General features: G+C 36.8%; 1 long non-coding RNA gene across 1 annotated transcript in view; it reads right to left on the reverse strand.

Moving 5' to 3' along the window:
* Positions 1–244: 244 nt before the first annotated feature.
* LOC129061066 (uncharacterized) overlaps positions 245–21,794 on the reverse strand; it is a 64,286-nt gene continuing 42,736 nt past the window's right edge. The window contains exon 3 of the long non-coding RNA XR_008528052.2: positions 245–390. This is a non-coding gene — a long non-coding RNA (uncharacterized LOC129061066). The remainder of the gene's footprint in view (positions 391–21,794) is intronic.

Below are 21,794 nucleotides of genomic sequence, written 5' to 3' on the forward strand. Positions count from 1 at the left end.
AATATAGTGGATTAGCTTCCCAATTAGCAACTATCTAACTGGTTTGAGTTCAAGGTAGGGAAACATCCCCATTTATCCACCTCCTCACTACAATTCTTTCTCAACTCTTGGTTTCCTATTGTAATGTTTCTCCATTTATAGTGGTTAAAAGCATAGGCATTGGGATCAGACGCACTTGAAACACACACACACAGAGCACACACACACACCACACACACACACACACACACACACACACACGGCGGGGGGCAGACAGATTTATTATGAGGAATTGACTCCTGTGATTATGGAGACTGAGAAGTCCCATGATCTGTTGTCTGCAAACTGGAGACCGAGGAGAGCTGGTGGTATAATTCAGCTCCAGTCTGGAGGCCTGAGAAACAGGGGAGCCTGTGGTAAAAATAGGACAGGCTGAGGGCAGAAGAGAGTGGGATGAGATGTTCAGCTCATGCAATAAAGCAGAAAATAAGAAGCAAATATCTCCTTCAGCTGTCCTTTGTTTTATTCAGGTCCTTAATAGATGATACCTACCAACAATGGGGAGGGCTATTGGTTTTACTCAGGCCACAAATTCAACAAATACCTTCTAGAGACACCCTCATGGACACACCCTGAAACAATGTTTATCTGGGTATTACATGGCCCAGTCAAATTGACAGATAATTAAAATTAAGCATCACAACCGTTAATCTCAAAAGACTCTTCCTGTGTCCAAGTGTTCTCATTGTTCAATTCCCACCTATGGCGAGTTAATGGGTGCAGCACACTAACATGGCACATGTATACATATGTAACAAATCTGCATGTTGTGCACATGTACCCTAGGATTTAAAGTATAATAAAAAAGAATTATATATATATATATATATATAAATCTCAAAACGCTCTGTCACTACATTTCATTGGCAGCTGTCACCTATTATGTGCTAGCCTCTGTGTTAAGTACTTTTGTCCCTAATCTTTCCTATAATTCTAAAAGCATGGTATTATGATCCCTGGAACATACTAGGAAATTATGGTTCAGAGGATTCACACACCTTGCTTAAGGCTGCATAGCTAGTAAGACTTAAAAAAACATCGAAGTTGAAGCCCATGCTCTTTGCATTCTACCGTGATTGCTCAGTTCAGTATATTTTTATTCCCTGAATAGAGACGACAAAACATGGGCATTTCTTTTGAAGAATTAACATATTGATTTCATACCAGCGCTTAAAGGTATTCCTGGAATGAATTTGCCAAAGGAAAAGGGAGAGTATATAGAAAACCTAGAAATAAATGCCAATTAGGTCCACTTCATATTATGGCCTAGAAATTACACTGGTATATGTGCTTAATATTTAAACACATGGAACACAGATCTATCTGCCAGATATATAGAAACCTTAATATTTCTTCTTAGGGAAAGAAAAGAAAATAATTTATCTAGCTTCTGTCCTATTATTGATGTGCTATGTTATATCGTATTAGGCAATTTATCTAATATCAAATAAATAGTTGACCCGATGAAGAGCCTTTTAAATTTTTAACTCCCGATCAGTTTTGTTTTTATTTTTTTTCCTTAAGATAATCCTATGCCCAAAGTTTCCATGTCCTAAAATATGTCAAAATTTTATTCTGGGGACACTATTTTTTGAATCATAAAATATAAGTTATATCTTACTACTTCATCATGTAACATTGTTGTATTAGTTTTGAATATAAATTTCAGATGCACAGAAACATTTAAATGGTATTTAAATATCAAACAGGCCACATATTTTTGTACTGGTTATATGCTCAGGGCAGAAAAATTAACATTTCTTGTCTTGTCTGTGGTTATCGGATTTTTTTTCCCTAGAGGGTACATGAACTAATAAATTCTTCTCCCACTTTTCAAAACTGCAACTAAATAAGCAGTTGTTGGGCTTCAGGATTGGCTAATCTGTGTAATACTCCTCTGCCCCTCAGGAAGCTATCAGTTGCCTATTCTTGTGTAGATAGAACTAAGGTTTTTTCTTAGTTTATATAAATATCGGAAATATACCTTACAAAAACATAATAAAACATGTATATATAAATTATATCATCAAATATTATTTCTAATTTTTATTTTTCTGTTACCTAAATTACACATGCATTCAAAACTAGTCTATAGAGAATGTTTGTGGAATAAATTCAGAGTAAGATCTAGAATATGCATCCCTGATGTGCATATTCCAATATATTATATTAGACCAATATCTATGATATCCATTCTTAACCTTTAAATTTTGAACTTCATTGATATATTGCTTTTGGAATCTTGAAAATAATTTTTATTTCTCACTTCTTGTTAAAATTTGTGGTGATTCTGTAAAGAAAGTCATTGGTAGCTTGATGGGAATGGCATTGAATCTATAAATTACCTTGGGCAGTATGGCCATTTTCATGATATTGATTCTTCCTACCAATGAATATGGAATGTTCTTCCATTTGTTTCTATCCTCTTTTATATCATCGAGCAGTGGTTTGTAGTTCTTGAAGAGGTCCTTCAGATCCCTTGTAAGTTGGATTCCTAGGTATTTTATTCTCTTTGAAGCAGTTGTGAATGGGAGTTCACTCATGATTTGGCTCTCTGTTTGTCTGTTATTGGTGTATAAGAATGCTCGTGATTTTTGTACATTGATTTTGTATCCTGAGACTTTGCTGAAGTTGCTTATCAGCTTGAGGAGATTTTGGGCTGAGACGATGGGGTTTTCTAGATATAAAATCATGTCATCTGCAAACAGGGACAATTTGACTTCCTCTTTTCCTAATTGAATGCCCTTTATTTCCTTCTCCTGCCTGATTGCCCTGGCCAGAACTTCCAATACTATGTTGAATAGGAGTGGTGAGAGAGGGCATCCCTGTCTTGTGCCAGTTTTCAAAGGGAATGCTTCCAATTTTTGCCCATTCAGTATGATATTGGCTGTGGGTTTGTCATAGATAGCTCTTATTATTTTGAGATACATCCCATCAATACCTAATTTATTGAGCGTTTTTAGCATGAAGGTTGTTGAATTTTGTCAAAGGCCTTTTCTGCATCTATTGAGATAATCATGTGGTTTTTGTCTTTGGTTCTGTTTATATGCTGGGCTACATTTATTGATTTGCATGTGTTGAACCAGCCTTGCATCCCAGGAATGAAGCCCACTTGTTCATGGTGGATAAGCTTTTTGATGTGCTGCTGGATTCGGTTTGCCAGTATTTTATAGAGGATTTTTGCATCAATGTTCATCAAGGATATTGGTCTAAAATTCTCTTTTTTTGTTGTGTCTCTGCCAGGCTTTGGTATCACGATGATGCTGGCCTCATAAAATGAGTTAGGGAGGATTCCCTCTTTTTCTATTGATTGGAATAGTTTCAGAAGGAATAGTATCAGCTCCTCTTTGTACCTCTGGTAGAATTCGACTGTGAATCCATCTGGTCCTGGACTTTTTTTGGTTGGTAAGCTATTGATTATTGCCTCAATTTCAGAGCCTGTTATTGGTCTATTCAGAGATTCAACTTCTTCCTGGTTTAGTCTTGGGAGGATGTATGTGTCGAGGAATTTATCCATTTCTTCTAGATTTTCTAGTTTATTTGCGTAGAGGTGTTTATAGTGTTCTATGATGGTAGTTTGTATTTCTGTGGGATTGGTGGTGCTATCCCCTTTATCATTTTTTATTGCATTAATTTGATTCTTCTCTCTTTTCTTCTTTATTAGTCTTGCTAGCAGTCTATCAATTTTGTTGATCTTTTCAAAAAACCAGCTCCTGGATTCATTAATCTTTTGAAGCATTTTTTGTGACTCTATTTCCTTCAGTTCTGCTCTGATCTTAGTTATTTCTTGCCCTCTGCTAGCTTTTGAATGTGTTTGCTCTTGCTTTTCTAGCTCTTTTAATTGTGATGTTAGGGTGTCAATTTTAGCTCTTTCCTGCTTTCTCTTGTGGCCATTTAGTGCTATAAATTTCCCTCTTGAAAAAAACTACTTTAAAGTTCATATGGAACCAAAAAAGAGGCCACATCACCAAGTCAATCCTAAGCCAAAATAACAAAGCTGGAGGCATCACACTACCTGACTTCAAACTATACTACAAGGCTACAGGAACCAAAACAGCATGGTAGTGGTACCAAAACAGAGATATAGACCAATGGAACAGAACAGAGCCCTCAGAAATAATGCCGCATATCTACAACTATCTGATCTCTGACAAACCTGAGAAAAACAAGCAATGGGGAAAGGATTCCCTATTTAATAATGGTGCTGGGAAAACTGGCTAGCCATATGTAGGAAGCTGAAACTGGATCCCTTCCTTACACCTTATACAAAAATTAATTCAAGATGGATTAAAGACTTAAATGTTAGACCTAAAACCATAAAAACCCTAGAAGAAAACCTAGGCAGTACCATTCAGGACATAGGCATGGGCAAGGACTTCATGTCTAAAACACCAAAAGCAATGGCAACAAGAGCCAAAATTGACAAATGGGATCTAATTAAACTAAGGAACTTCTGTACAGCAAAGTAATTACCATCAGAGTGAACAGGCAACCTACAGAATGGGAGAAAATTTTTGCAACCTACTCATCTGACAAAGGGCTAATATCCAGAATCTACAATGAACTCCAACAAATTTACAGGAAAAAACAAACAACCCCATCAAAAAGTGGGTGAAGGATATGAACAGACACTTCTCAAAAAAAGACATTTATGCAGCCAAAAAAACACATGAAAAAATGCTCATCATCACTGGCCATCAGAGGAATGCAAATCAAAACCACAATGAGATACCGTCTCACACCAGTTAGAATGGTGATCATTAAAAAGTCAGGAAACAACAGGTGCTGGAGAAGATGTGGAGAAATAGGAAGACTTTTACACTGTTGGTGGGACTGTAAACTAGTTTAACCATTGTGGAAGCCAGTATGGTGATTCCTCAGGGATATAGAACTAGAAATACCATTTGACCCAGCCATCCCATTACTGGGTATATACCCAAAGGATTATAAATCATGCTGGTATAAAGACACATGCATATATATGCTTATAGCGGCACTATTCACAATAGCAAAGACTTGGAACAAACCTAAATGTCCAACAATGATAGACTGGATTAAGAAAATGTGGCACATATACACCATGGAATACTATGCAGCCATCAAAAATGATGAGTTCATGTCCTTTGTAGGGACATGGATGAAGCTGGAAACCATCATTCTCAGCAAACTATCGCAAGGACAAAAAACCAAACACCGCATGTTCTCACTCATAGGTGGGAATTGAACAATGAGAACACATGGACACAGGAAGGGGAACATCACACACTGGGGACTGTTGTGGGGTGGGAGGAGGGGGCAGGGATAGCATTAGGAGATATACCTAATGCTAAATGAGGAGTTAATGGGTGCAGCATACCAGCATGGCACATGTATACATATGTAAGAAACCTGCACGTCGTGCACATGTACCCTAAATCTTTAAGTATAATAAAGATAAAATTAAAAAAGATTTATCTATTGCTATATAGCGTACCACCCCAAAACTTATTGGCTTGAATAAAATAAATAAAAATTTTATCTAAAAAAAAATTTGCTGTGATTATTATTTTATTGCTTGGTATCAACCAAAAAAGAATGTAATTGAAAAAAAGCCTAGTGTTCTTATTAATATCTGTATGGGTTCATACTATGTCTAGTGGAATTCATTTCATTGATTTGTATCTTTTTTATATCTTATTTTGCCTGCCTTTTTTTTTTTTACTATTACTAAACAATCCAAACAAATTTATATACTTTGCACTTAATTTTATAATTCTTTTTCCCATTTTTGCTGACCATGGCAGTATAGGGGCAGATGAGAATGGGGGCATTCTGGGAGTAGTAACATTCTGGATTAAGACCATCAGTATTATATCAAAAATATTTGAGGAATTACACTTCCATGTGAGTGTTTTCAAGGATTTGGGGGAGACACAGAGGTACTGCTATGAAGAGAAGGTAATTTCCACAAAGGTCCTTAAAACTGGTGTTTTATTTAAATAGGAATCTTTACATATTTAGGATAATGTGTTGACATTTGGAAGTTCTTTGTTTTTGATATTAATGTTTCAGTTTTAATACCTTTTCCCTATAAAAAATAGAAAAGGATTGCTGCATTTTATGTTTGGTTTATTCTGGGATTTAGAAATACTCTACACCACAAACTGAAACCCCCAAATGTTAATGATGAAGTTCAGCACTGTCTGAGTGAGGAAGGCTGTGAGGCAGTTGGGTGAAGTATGTGGGTGAATGATTATTTCTTTTTTTTTTCCTAGACCACAAGGTGTAGAAGCAGGACATTCTGCTTTTTCTCTTGTCTGGGACAACTTGGGGGCCCAAGCCTCTCAAAGTGAGCACTCCAGCAGACAAGTAAGAGAAAACCAATGAGGGGAATGTCATACAGTGAGCTGTGTCTCTTTAGCTTCTGCTTATTGTCCCACTTGATCTAGTACACACAGTAGTATTTTTACAAAACTCAGAACCAACAAAATTGGCTGGAAAGGGCATTGGAAGCTGAGCTTACCCCTCATGATTCCTGTCTCCCAAATTGAAGTCAAGGTTAAAATAACCCAGTGGTGAACATCATATCATCCAAAGCTGTCTGTACAAGGTGGAAATGTTCTCATAAGCAGTTTTGCAGACAAGAAAAATACTGGCTTGTGTAAATTGCTAGCTCAGCCCTTTTGTGACATGATTACAAAATAAGGACTCTGATTTTATTTCTTATGTCTTTTATACCAAGTGAATGAGGGAGTGAAAAACATCTTACAGAATCTGTCTCAGGGATCAGGAGCCTTGCCCTGAGTTCTCTATTTCTAGGATAAGAATAGGGAAAAAACCCTACACATGCTCAATTTTAACTTTAGTGTCAAGGCTAACTCTTAGTTCCTGCCATCTCTTATCGTTTTTTGTTGTTGTTGTTATCTTACCGTTTTTTGCTGAACCCCTTTTTCTTTGAACTCTTTTTGTCTTCTCTCTCTTTTAAATTGTATACATTAAGGTGTACAACATGAAATTTTGCTATACATACATTAGTGAAATGAATACTGTAGTCAAGCAAATTATTCTACTCATCACCCTCCATAGTTACCTTTGTGTATACATGTGTGGTAACAGCTCCTAAAATAAACTCTCTTAGCAATTTTTCTATATACAACAAATTGTTATCAACGATTGTCCTCATGCTGTACGTTAGCTCTTTAGATTTATGTATCCTACATAGCTGCAAATGTATACTCTTTGACCTCCTTCCCTCCCTGTCCCTAGCCAGATTTACATATGTTGTTTTAAAGGACAGGCTTTACTTTTATAAGACTGAACAATATTCCATTATATCCATTTATTTGTCTATTCATCCACTGAGGAACTCTTAGTTTGATTCCATGCCTTAGCTATTGTGAATAGTGTTGTGATAAACATGGAAATGCAGATATTTCTAGAAGGTGCTGATTTAATTTCTTTTGGGAATATACCCAGTAGTGAGATTGGTGGGCACAAATAAGTAAAAAGGTATGTTTATAGATTGATAGAATGAATGTTGTTAAAATGTCCATACTACCAAGGCAACACACACATTCAACACAATTCCTATCAAAATTCCAATCATATTTTTCACAGAAATAGAAAAAAAGATCCTAAAATTCACACTAAATCAAAAAAGCCCTCGAATAGCCAAAACAATCTTGAGAGAGAAAAATGAAGTTGGAGGCATCATACGTCTTGATTTCAAATTATATTGTTACTGAAACACCAGGGGTTTGGCCTAGCTCCTGCTGCTCACTCCACAAAAAGCCAATCACTGAGACAATGATTATTGCAAAGGAAGAAGACTGTAATTGGGTGCTGCAGCTAAGGAGATAGGAGATCAGCCTCAAATCCATCTCCCTGACTGACTAAAATTAGGGGTTTCTTTCTTTTTTTTTTTTTTCTTTTTCTGAGATGGAGTCTTGCTCTGTTGCCCAGGCTGGAGTGCAGTGGTGCAATCTTGGCTCACTGCAACCTCCTCCTCCTGGATTCAAGCAATTCTTCTGCCTCAGCCTCCCAAGTAGCTGGGATTACAGGCACGCGCCACCACGCCTGGCTAATTTTTGTATTCTTAGTAGAGACGGGGTTTCTATAGCAGGGAAGAAATGTAACTATGTATAGGGAAACAGGAACTGGGAAAGGGCAAGGAATCAATTATGAAGAATGAGGGGCAGGGCTTCTCATTGTCTGGGTGTGATGATCTGGTGAGTTTCAGTTATTTGGTATTTTGAGAGGCCTGGGGGTCCTTTCCTGAGAAAGGAAGTCAGATAAAATGAATGTAAGTTTCAAGCTTTAAGAGCAGAAGAGTCAATTTCTATGTTTATGCAAAAAAAAAAACTATGAGACTATTGGGTTGGTTTCAATAGGGCAAAGCTATAGTAATCAGAATACAGTACTGACATGAAAACCGACACACAGACCAATAGAACAGAATAAAGGTTCTGTTTCTAACAGAAATAAATAAACCTAAGCAAGGGTAACTAATTTTCAACAAGGCCAAGAAGACACATGGGAAAAAGAATAGCTTCCTCACTAAATGGCGTTGGGAAAACTGGATATCCACATGCAAAAGAATACAATGGGGCCCTTATCTCACACCATACACAAAAATATACTGAAAATGGATTAAAGACCTAAAAATAAGACCTGAAACTGTAAAACTTCTAGAAGAAAACACAGGAGAAAAACTCCTTAATATCAGTTTCAGTGTCTTTGTCAGTTTGGGCAGCCATAACAAAATATCTAGATTTCTCAAAGCTCTGGAGGCTGGGAAGTCCAGGATGATGTGCCAGCTGATTTGGTGTCTACTGAGGGCCTGTCCCATTGATGTAATCTACTTGGGGAATCCTTGCATGGTGGAAAAGGGTGAAGGGCAAAAGGCAATGAACACTGTGTCTTCACATGGTGGAGGAGATGGAAAGGCTGGGTAGATTTCTGAAACCTCTTATGTAAAGGCACTAATCTCATTCCTGAGGGAGTACTGATGCCCAGTCACCTCCTAAAGGCCCTCCCTCTTAACACCATCACCTTGGGGTGTAAGTTTCAACATATGAGTTTTGGAAGGACACATAGATTCAAACCATAGCATTCCACCCTTGGCCTCCTAAAAGTTATGTCTTTCTTACATACAAAATACATTCATTCTATCCCCATAGCTCCAAAAGTTTTAACTTTTTTTAGCACCAATTCAAAAGTCTAGAATCCAGAGTCTCTTCTAAATATCAACTAAATCAGATATACATAAGTCCCAAAGATGTGTTTCATCTTGAGGAAATTGCTCTTCTACTATAAATCTGTGAAATCAAATAAGTTATATGCATCCAAAATGCAATGGTTAGACAGGCACAAGACAGACATTTATATTTCAAAAGAGAACAGCACAAAAGAAAAAAGAGGTAATAGGTCCTAAGTAAGTCTAAAACCCAACAGGGCAAACATATTAATCTTGAGGCTTGAGAAATAATTTTTGAGTCCATGTCCTGCTTTCCAGACACACTCTAGTGGGGGTTGGGCCACCAAGGCTTCAGGCAACCCCACTTCCTTGGCTTTGCTGGGTGCAGCCCATATGGCAGTTCTGAGGGATTGGAGCCTTGTGACTGCAGCTCTCCAAGGGTGGCATGCTGGTAGCTCTATAGTTCTGAGGTTGCAGGAGTAGTCCTGCTCAATGGCTATAATGGGTATTGTTTTAGTTAGGGCTCTCTGTGGTGGCTTCACCCTTGTGGCAGTTCTCTCTGTGGATCTTGAGGCTCTCTGGTGTATCCTTAGAAATTTAGGTGCAAGTAGCCATGCCTTCACAGCTTGTGCACATTGTGTGTCTGCAGAGTTAGCATCACATGGACACTGCCAAGGTTTACTGCTTGTGACCTCTGGAAGAGTGGCTGGAGTTGTACCTGGGCCTGCTGGAGCCACATGTAGGACAGCTGAGGAGTCTGTGCCAGAATTCAGGGAGCAGAGACTTGAGGCAGTGTAGGACAGCAAGTGCTGAGGTCTTGCTGGTGTCCAAGGCCCGTCTTTTGATATAGTTCTGCTTCTCAGGTCTTGACACTCTCAGCCAGTGATGGTTATAGAAGCCTCAATAATCTCCAAAATGCTTTTGGGGTCATTCTTCTATTGTCTTGCTGAAGAGCATCTGCCTTCCTTCTGTCCATACTAATGTCCTTATGAAACGTTCACTCGGCATACCCTTGGTGTTCTCTCCTGAACATGCCTTTTCATTCATCACAGACTGACTAGGCTAAAAAATTTCCAGTCTCCAAGTTCTGTTTGCCTTTTGACTATAAATTTTGTTGTGAATTCATTTCTCTCTTTTTGCATTTTATTATAAGAAGCCAAGAGAAGCAATGGCACACCCTCAAAATTTTGCTCAGAGATTTCTTCTGCCAAATATCCTAGGTAGCTGCTCACAAGCTCTGCCTTCCACAGAGCCCTAGGACATGGACAATATTCAGCTAAGTTCTCTGCCACTTTATCATAAGGATGGCTTTTCCTCCAGTTTCCAATATGATATTCCTCATTTTCACTTAAGACCTCATCAGAATGCCCTTTACTGTTTATATTTCTACTAACATTATAATCATGGCTATTTAAGTAATCTCTAAGAAGATTGGGGCCCTTTCTACAGCCTGAATCTCTTCTTCTGAGCCCTCACCAGAATAACCCTTTACTATCCACCCCATTACTCAGTTCTAAAGCCACTTACACATTTTTAGGTATTTGTTACAGAAGCACCCCACTTCTTGGTACTAATTTAGGTATTTAGTCCATTCCTGCTGCTATAATGAAATACCACAGAATAATTAATTTACAAATAATATAAATGTAAGTCTCACAGTTCTAAAGGCTGGGAAGTCTAAGATCAGGGTCTGGCAGATTTGGTTTCTAGTAAAAGCCCACATGCTGTGTCCTCACATGGCAAAGGATAGAATGGCAAATGGGATGCAACTTACTGCCTCAAGCTTTTTTATAAAGCACTGTAAGACTATTGAGATTATAGTATTATAAGGGACTATAATTCTATTTATGAGGGTGATATGGTTTGGATCTGTGTCTGATTACAAATCTCATGTCGAATTGTAATCCCCAATGTTGGAGGTGGGAGGTGACTGGATCATAGGAGCGAATCCTTCATGAATGGTTTGGAACCATCCCTTTGGTGCTGTTCTTGTGATGGAGTTCTCACAAAATCTGGTTGTTTAAAAGTGTGTAGCATTTTCCCTTTCTCTCTCTTCCTCCTTCACCAGCCCTGTGAAGATGCCTACTCAAGCTTTTTCCTTCTGCCATGAGTAGGAGTTTCCTGAGGCCTCCCAAGCCATGCTTCCTGTACAGCCTGTGGAACCATGAGCCAATTAAACCTCTTGTCTTTGTAAGTTATCCAGTCTCAGGCATTTCTTTATAGTAATATGAGAATGAACTAATATAGAAAATTAGTACCAAGAGTAAGGCGTTGCTATAAAAACAGCTGAAAATGTGGAAGCAGCTTTGGAACTGGATAACCAGCAGAGGTTGGAGCAGTTTGGAGATCCCAGAAGACAAGAATGTAAGTGAAAATCTGGAACTTCCTGGAGACTTGTTAAATTGTTATGATCAAAATGCTGGTAGTTTAAGTTACAGTGTATATATTTTGGAGGGAAACATTTAAACCAAAGCAGTTGGCAATAATCATTTGATATCACACCAAAAGCTCAGGCTACAAAAGCAAAAATAAACAAGCAGGACTGCATCAAACTAAAAAGCTTCTGCATAGTAAAGGAAATAATCAACAAAATAAAAAGGTAGCCTACACATTGGGAGAAAATACTCGCAAACCATAGATCTGATAATGTGTTTAATATTCCAAATATATAAGAAACATGACCAAAAACCCCCAACACATAATTTTATTGAAAAATGGGTGAAGGACCTGAATAGACTTTATTTTTTTAAAAAGAAAACATAAAAACGGACAACAGGTTATGAAAAGCTTCTCAGCTTCACTAATTATCGGGGAAATACAAATCAAAATTACAATGAGATATCACTCTATATCTGTTAGGATGGCTATTATCAAAAACACAAGAGGTAATAAATGTTGGTGAGGGCATAGAGAAAAAGAAACTATTGCACACTGTTGGTGGAAATGTAAATTAGTATAGCCATTATGAAAAACAGTATGAAGATTCTTTTTTTTACCTTGTTTTTTTAAATTAATTAATTAATTAATTAATATTATACTTTAGGTTTTATGGTACATGTGCGCAATGTGCAGGTTAGTTACATATGTATACATGTGCCATGCTGGTGCGCTGCACCCACTAACTTGTCATCTAGCATTAGGTATATCTCCCAATGCGATCCCTCCGCCCTCCCCCCACCCCACAACAGTCCCCAGTGTGTGATGTTCCCCTTCCTGTGTCCATGTGTTCTCATTGTTCAATTCCCACCTATGAGTGAGAATATGCGGTGTTTGGTTTTTTGTTCTTGCGATAGTTTGCTGAGAATGATGATTTCCAGTTTCATCCATGTCCCTACAAAGGACGTGAACTCATCATTTTTTATGGCTGCATAGTATTCCATGGTGTATATGTGCCACATTTTCTTAATCCAGTCTATCATTGTTGGATATTTGGGTTTTTTCCAAGTCTTTGCTATTGTGAATAATGCCGCAATAAACATACGTGTGCCTGTGTCTTTATAGCAGCATGATTTATAGTCCTTTGGGTATATACCCAGTAATGGGATGGCTAGGTCAAATGGAATTTCTAGTTCTAGATCCCTGAGGAGTCGCCACACTGACTTCCACAAGGGTTGAACTAGTTTACAGTCCCACCAACAGTGTAAAAGTGTTCCTATTTCTCCACATCCTCTCCAGCACCTGTTGTTTCTTAAAAACATTAAAAATAGAAATACCATACGAACTGTTTTAAATATCGGAACTTATAAGTTTTGTCTTTTTGAGTGATAGGGAAAATCCTTTGCCTAAATTTTTAACTGATCCACAGGAAGACTTTCTTAATTGAAAAAATGTCTGTTTCTTTTCTTCTATGTACTAGTAATTCTTTGCATAGATCCTGTGCTGAATCTTTTTTGATTATTACTCACTTGAAAAGACATGAGATCTTCCCATGTGAAAAATTTACAGGAGGCATGGTGTGTGTGTATGGGTGTGTGTGTGTTGTGTGTGTGTGTGTGTGTGGTGTGTGTGTGTGTATGTATGTGTGTGTTTGATTCAGGTGAAATGGGAATCTGTCTATTCCTGGGTCATGCGTTTGAGTTATGCCATCTTTTTCTGTGCTTTAGCTTACCAAGAAGGGCACTATGGGGTCCTCACTTGCTCTCCTCATCATAGCCTGTGCATAGATATTTCTTTCTTTCTTTTCTTTTCTTTTCTTTTTTTTTTTTTGAGACAGTCTCACTTTGTTGCCCAGGCTGGAGTGCAGTGGTGTGATCTCGGCTCACTTCAACCTCTGCCTCCCAGGAGTGCAGTGGTGTGATCTCGGCTCACTTCAACCTCTGCCTCCCAGGTTCAAGTGATTCTCCTGCCCCATCCTCTGGAGTAGCTGGGATAACAGGTGCATGCCACCATGCCCAGCTAATTTTTGTATTTTTAGTAGAGAGGGGGTTTCACTATGTTGGCCAGGCTTGTCTCGAACTCCTGATATCAGGTGATCTGCCCACCTCGGCCTCCCAAAGTGCTGGGATTATAGGCATGAGCCACCGCACCCGGCCAGTTCAGAACATTTTCTGATCCAGGTCCTATCCACATGTTATCTAGTGGCTAATGTTGTTGTAATTATTGTTATTACATAGTTACATTTTTGCATTATAACAGATAATGATTTTAAAAATGTACTGATTATCAATGTCACTTGGAACAGCACAAGATTAAAATCCTGAGGCTGTCATTTTGTATCAGCCCTCTATTGTCATTTTGTGTTGGTCTGTCATTTTAGGTCCTCAGATAATTAGTAATAGCATTTTCCTGAGTAAAAGTATCCAACTATAATAGAAGTTTCTACTTTTAGGTATCATAAAGACCCGTGACTTTTTAAAAGATAACTCTTAGTTTCCTTTGTGGAAATCTGAAACTTCTGTAGCTAACACAGCAGAAAGTGAATGCTGTTATAAATTAAAATTATTTTCTCAAATCATATGTACACATATTAACCAGTCAATGAGATCAGAAGAACTTGTGGTGAAATGTAAAAATTACTAGGCTCTTCTCTCCTAACCCTTGACCCACTGTTCAGGGAAAATCTTTTTGAATTATTGCTCTGCTTCTGATATTCTTAAGTAACTAATATGGTTACATCCGTATTTTTTGCTTTACCAATTTAAAAAATTATCTTTTGATTGCTTATCATAAAATGTCATTTTTATTGTAGCTGTTATTTTCAGGCATTATTCTGAGAATCTAAATGTAGAGATTGGGGGAAAAGCTAGATTGGAGTATGGCCAAGAGAGAGTACAGGGAAAGGAGTCCAAGACAGTGAATCCAGTCAGTTTTGAGGAGTTTTGCTCTAAGGGGATTGGAAAAATGGGGTGTAGTTGACTGAAGTAGGATATATGGTCAAGAAAAGTTTTTGTTTTCATTTGTTTTGTTACGGTGTAAGAACTTATGTGTGTACATCAATGGGAAGGATCCAGGAAAGAAAGAAAAATGATTATGCAGAAGGGAGAAATGGGAATTCAGAGTAATGTCCTTCTTGAAAAGAGGCTGAGTGGGCTCTAGTGAAGTAATGGAGAGGCTGGCTCAGGCAGTGCAGCAGCTACCCAAAGCATCTGAAGAAAAATAGGAGTATTTGGGAGTAGTTCACTTATGTCTCTTGTTCTCCTCCTACTCTTCTTATTTTATTTTTTATTTATTATTTTATTTATTATTATTATTATTTTTGAGATGGAGTTTGGCTCTTTTTGCCCAGGATAGAGTGCAATGGCGTGATATCAGCTTACTGCAACCTCTACCTCCTGGGCTTAAGCGATTCTCCTGCCTCAGCCTCCCAAGTAGCTGGGATTACAGGCCCACGCCAACACGCCTGGCCAATTTTTTTTTTAAATTTTTTTATTTTTGTATTTTTAGTACAGACGGGGTTTCACCATGCTAGCTGGGCTGATATTGAACTCCTGACCTCAGGTGATCCACCTGCCTCGGCCTCCCAAAGTGCTGGGATTACAGGCGTGAGGCACTGCGCCGGGCCTGTATTTTATTTTTATTGTAATTATTTTCTTCTGTTGGTTGCATTTTAAACTTTAAATAATACATTTATCATTCCAACTTCAGTCTCCACTTTTTTCCCTCTACTTCCCACTTTACCTTTATGTTAACAAGCTGGTAATTTTGATATTTTATCCTGAAGCCATTACTAAGTTTACCATTAGATTGAAATGAAAAGTTCTAAACAATATACATAGTATACATTATTTTAACTAATATTGCCTCCTTGCTACAATATAGACAGGTAATTATTTTTAGAGAAAAACAATCATTCAGATATTTTCCTTTATTACCACCCAAGTTTGGTTCACTGCCTGGATCTCAAGTCATCTTCCCTTTCCTCATATTCTTATAGTATTATAGATTCAAAAAAAATTTCCTATAGCAGGTATATTATATAAACATGTCTGAAAATATCTTGGTTTTAAATCTGCTTAATAGTTTTACACTACTTGAAATTCTAATTTTGAAATATGTTTTCCCTTGAGAAACTTGAAGACATTATTTCATTACCTTTGATTGTCTAGTGTTGTTGATGAAAATAAGAGCTTAAACATATCAAGTGGTTAATTTATGCCAGAAATTATTAGCACCAAAGCTACATTTAGATTTATATTTGTACCTACATCATATCTATATGTATGTAATCATTGAATTCTTACAACAACCCTATGCAGTAATATTGTTATACCCATTCTACAAAAAAGAAACTTGGGCACTGACAGGTTAAGTAACATACTCAAGATCACAAAGCTACTAAGTGGCCATGTCAGGATTCAAATTAGAATGTCTGGATTAAAAAACTGGACACTTAGTCACTGGTGGTCTACAGCCTCTGATATCAATTCAGTCTTAATTCTTCTGTAAGTAGCTTCTATTCCCCCCTTGGGTCATTTTGATTTGAAAACTCGTGGCCTGCTCAGATCTGTGGAATTCTCTATTACCATAATAATCATCATCATCCATCATCATTTCCCTTCTGTTAGCTTTCTATTGCTATGTAACAAATTACCAAATATCTGATGACTTGAAGCAATGCCCATGTATTACCTTACAGTTCTTTAGGTCAGAAGTTCAGGTGGGTTCCAGCGGGTTCTACAATTAGGGCCTCACAAAGCTGAAATCACAATTTAGTTAGTAGGGCTATGCCTTTCTGGGGGCTGTAGGGGAGAATCTGTTTCCTTGCTCTTTCAGATTGTTGGCAGAATTCAGTTCCTTTTGACTGCAGAACTGAGGTCCTTGTTTCTTCGATGGCTATCATCCAGGTACCACTCTCAGCTTCTAAAAGCTACCTGTGTTCCTTGGCACACTGCCACATTCCATCTTAAAAGCCAGAGATGACAGGTTGAATCCCCTTAATGCTTAAAATCTCTCACTTCCTTTTCAGTTATTAGCCAGAGAAGATCTTTTGCTTTTAAAAGCCTGGTACCATTAGATTGAGCTCATCTAGACAATATCCTTTTTGATTAACTTGAAGTTAACTGGTTACATCTGCAAAATCCCTTTTGCCAAGGAATGTAATATAGTCACGGGAGTAAAATCTCATCATATCTCATCATATTCACAGTCTTGGGGTAAAATCTGGAATTCTGCCTGATGCATCCACTTCTCCTTCATTTTTCTTTGTTCCCTTCTACTCTCACGTGTTGGATTTCTTAGAAGATTCTTCTGTTTTGTTTATTCTTTCTTTCATATTTTCTCTTTCTGCATTTTTTTAAATATTTTAGGAACTTTCTTCTACTCTATTTTGTAGTTCAATTTTATTCTTTTTTGGAGAATTTTTTTCTAAGAGCTTTTTCTTGTTTATGTTTAAATAAATATCATTCTGTTATTATTTTACTATTTTGACATATTCTTAAAATCACTGATTATATAACTAAAGCTTTTTTTTTTCTTTTTTTATTGTACTTTAAATTCTAGGGTACACGTGCACAATGTGCAGGTTTGTTACATAGGTATACATGTGCCATGTTGGTTTGCTGCACCCATTAACTCATCATTTACACTATGTATTTTTCCTAATGCTATCCCTCTGCCTGTCTAAAGATTTTTAAAGGCTGTTTTCTGTTCTTGGAGTCATATTTTTTTCCAATGATCACTTTTACTATGTTTATTTTAAATTTTAACTTTGATGCTTCTAATATTACATATAGTGATTCTTAATTATCTGTACATATTTAAGACAGCTATTATGAAAGTGTGACTTCCTTGGACTCTTTTTATGTAGATCTGTTTCCTTGGACAATTGAGAACTTTAACTTGAAGCAAGGTATGGGATGGAATGGGGCATATTGACTGATAGATCTGGAGGAATAGATAGTTGTCTGGTAAACTGTGGGCCACACAAATAAAATAATAAGCCTATTTGGAGAGTGCTTACTTTAGTGTCATACTTTGGCTCTTTCCAAACATATTATTTCATAATCTTAGTGCATGCTATCCAGTGTCATAGGTGGGGAAATGTCTGCCTGTTTTTGCTTTGGTTCTGGAGAAGAAATTAAGTTACTAACTGGTAAATTTATTGTATGTAAATATTTTTAATGAATCTTCTTGTTTTCAGTCTTATTTTTCACTTTGGCCCTTTGTTCTACCAGTTGACTTTGAGCCCAAATCCTCCTTGGGCAATTTTCAAGAGAATATGTTCAGCCTACTCAGCAATATTTTTATGACATATTCTGGCCTTTGGTTTTGTTGTATTCCTGCTTTTCATCTGAAAATCTACCTGCATATACCTTCATCTTTGAAACATTTGCTGAAATTTATTCCATTCTCTGATACACCTCTCATTCTTTTCTCTGGTATGAATTAATTAATTACTTTATTTATTGAGACAAAGTCTCACTCTGTCACCCAGGCTGGAGTGCAGTGGTGCGGTCTTGGCTCACTGCAAACTCTGCCTCCCGGTTTCAGGAGATTCTCCTGCCTCAGCCTCCTGAGTACCTGGGATAACAGGCTCCCACCATCACTCCGGGCTAATTTTTTGTATTTTTAGTGGAGACAGGATTTCATCATGTTGGCCAGGCTGGTCTAGAACTCCTGACCTCAGGTGATCCACACACCTCGGCCTCCCAAAATGTTGGGATTACAGGTGTAAGCCACTACACCTGGACTGAAATTATTTATTTTGTATTTCAAAATCCATCAAGAGTGGTTGGGGCAGGTAGGGACAATAAAGGGCAAATACGTTTCCCTCTTGCCATCAAATATTCAAAGTGAGAGTATGCATTTTTTGTTAACACATAGATGTGTTGGCTTACAATCTTTTGAGTTTGCTGATTTCAGCATAGTGATTAAGAACACAAACTTTGGCCTTAAAAAGGTCTAGTTTAGAACCAGCTATATGGTTTAATAGCTGTACTCCCTTTAACTGAATACTTTACCAGGGTTACCTTGAGAGTACAACTGTTGAAACTACTAATTGAGTTAACATAGGACTGAAATTAAGCATAGAGTATATCTCGTGCCAAGGGCTTAAGGAAAACTAATTACTATTTTTGTTAGATAATAACAAAACATTGATAGAGAAATAACTGTGTGATCAAAGTAACATGGAGTACTTAGTATGGTCATTATCATTATCAATATCAAATGTTGATTGAAGCCTCCTAAACCATGGGCAATGAAATAGAAAGCTATACTGATTTTAAATGTTTTTAAATAAACATATTTAAAAATAGTTGTTGCATGTAACATGTAGCCTCCCGAGTAGCTGGGATTACAGGCATGCACCACCACGCCTCGCTAATTTTTGTATTTTTAGTAGAGACGGGGTTTCACCATGTTGGTTTTGAACTCCTGACCTCAATAGATCCGCCTGCCTCGGATTATTTTTTATTCTACTAGGGATAAGACTTTCCTTTGAGGACACATTCCTGATTTTTATAATCCCATATATAGTAAGATGTTTTATTAACAGAAATCATTATTTCAGTCAGATATTCTGAGGTTCTTTGTTCTTTTCCTGTGGGTAAACAAATATTATTCTTATTTATATGGTCTTTTTAAAGGGAATACTGCTTAATATAATATACCTGAAACATAAAGGTAGCTTGAATTTTACATAATTGTCTTTTAACATATATCTATAATCTGTAATATATTCTAAAATATATTATTTTAATATACATATATGTCTATGTATATGTGCACACACACACAACCTAGGCAAAGGGGCTTGTTATTCACCATATATCTGCTTCCCTGTTTAGACAAAATTAATTCTAGTTAATGGGATGCTAGATGATTATTAGCTTTGAGAGTAGGACAACCTTGCTACTGTGAAGTCTTAAGTCATGTATCACTAAGTGCTTGCAGACAGCTCTCAGACTACATATATCAAATTCAAAAAAATAGAAATACAAAGTAAATGTGTTCTGTTTAGAAAAAGCAGAATGTGTAGGTATAGAACAGCAGCCAATTCATCTTTTGAATTTCAATTGTGCTATTCAAAACATGCTAGGTTATCATTTCAATTTACAGGAACTCTAACTTTATTATGACATATCATGTCCATACTGGCATTGGAAATACTTCATGGTTAATGTTACTGACTTTTAGAATTTTCAATTTTCATCTGGGAAGTATGAATATTTTTACACAACTTAATGGCCATAAATAAAATATTATATTAATTTACAAGTTGGAAATCTTACAGTTTTCTTCTTACTTTATCACTTTGGTATTTGTCACATTTGACTTTTGTTTTAGAAATATCTGTTTTTGAACCAACTTTGGGTTCTTTCTTTACTTTGTCTAAATCATTTCTATTGCTAGATCTTCTTAAGCTCAGTAATTTTATTCTCATTCTATATCCCATTTTTGGGAAACCTTATCCACAACATTCAGCTACGACTAAAAAGCATGAATACCTTCCACCTCTGTCTATCCTGCCCAAATCTATTTTCTAAACTAGATTTTTAAATATGAACCCCCTATTATGTCACAGCACATGCACTTTAAGCCCTCAATACAATTACCCTGATTGGCACAAGCACAGAGCAAAGCCCACAGGTGAGAATGGGGTGATGGGGGGATTTGTTTTCCTGGAGGCACATGGGCAAGGATTCCTCCATTTCTGGCCCCCAAACCGACCAGCTATGAGGGGCTGGACTTCTACTTTGCTCAGCTATTTTACTGGATAAGTTTGCCTCAATATCCTGGGGGTATTAAGATTTACCATGTCACAAACCAAGCTTATTTATTAAAATTTTTTAAAGCATATTATTTATTGTTGCCTTTGCAGGTGCCTGGACTGTCCACCTTCCCTTCCTGTCTGCATAACCTGTCCTTCAAGGCTCACCTCAAATATGACTTCCTTAGTGAAATTTTCTGGAGAGAATTAGGGTCTCCATGCTCCCATATCCCCTTCATCTCTAGAAAACACCTCTATTAAAACACCTATCACATTGGAAGTCAACTATTTTTTACATGTTTCTTTATCCAACTAGATTGAGTTTATTCAAGGTTGAGGCTGAGATATTTATTTCTGGCACCTAGCTCAGTGCCTGGCTTAATAGATACTTAATACAAGTTTGATGAATGGATGGATGAATGGGTGGAAAGATGAATGACAAAATATGTCCCTTTTTAAAAATAATTGCTTTGAATATACTATTAGTCTTGTTCTTATTGTAATGCCAACAGTTTAAAGAGATTTCAATGACATGACTTTGCTGACCCTGGAAATAAATTTCTATATTGTATAACTTTAACACAAAGAGCTAAAAAAGGCTTAAGTTGCGTATTACATTATTTTACATTTCTAAGATTTGAAGAGTGCAAGGAGAGCTTAATGGAAATTCAAAGTGGGTTTGAAGGACATCTCAGTAGTTACTTGTAAATGCAAACGTTCTGTGTATCTTCTTCTAGCTCACTAAGGAAAAAAAATAAAGTCAACAACACTGGGGAAAAATAGATCCTGCATTTTAAATCACAACAAACAAAACTAATAAACAGAAAACTACAGAGACCTGTCAGCTGAAAGGAAGATACAGCATTCATTTTATAAACAATTCACTACTGTGTCAACAGTCTGACGGAAAAAGAAAGTGAACAATATTTTTCAAGAAATATCTGTTTTGTTGAATAAATCTTGAGCAATATATTGTGTGAGCTGTATTGATTGGGAGTAAGGGCCGTGAAAATAAGAGACCGTATGTCCAACATGAAAAAATTTTTTTGTTGAGATACATTTCCTTTGAAACTTGAAAATTATTACAAAATAGTTCATATTAAGTTCTTTTCTAAATAGAACATTTGAATAGATGTTTTCTGTTCAAAATTAAAAGATTCTTTTCTTTGTAATGATGAAAAAAAGATACGGTGCTGGAAATAGTAAGATGCATGTAATTTTCTTTATATTAACAGCATGATTGTGGTTCTAAGTAAAGGAAGTCATGAATCTGAAAACAGATTAGGATTATTGACAGGTAGGGAGGCCAACTGATGTGATTACCCACCCAATTTATTTAAAATGCTTTTGAATTATAAAGGTGATCAGATTAAAAATTTTAATGTAATGGGATTCTTGTCATAGTTTGGATTATGCCAAAAGCAAATCCTT

The sequence above is a fragment of the Pongo abelii genome, chromosome 7, assembly GCF_028885655.2.
Source record: "Pongo abelii isolate AG06213 chromosome 7, NHGRI_mPonAbe1-v2.0_pri, whole genome shotgun sequence".
Lineage (NCBI taxonomy): Eukaryota > Metazoa > Chordata > Mammalia > Primates > Hominidae > Pongo > Pongo abelii.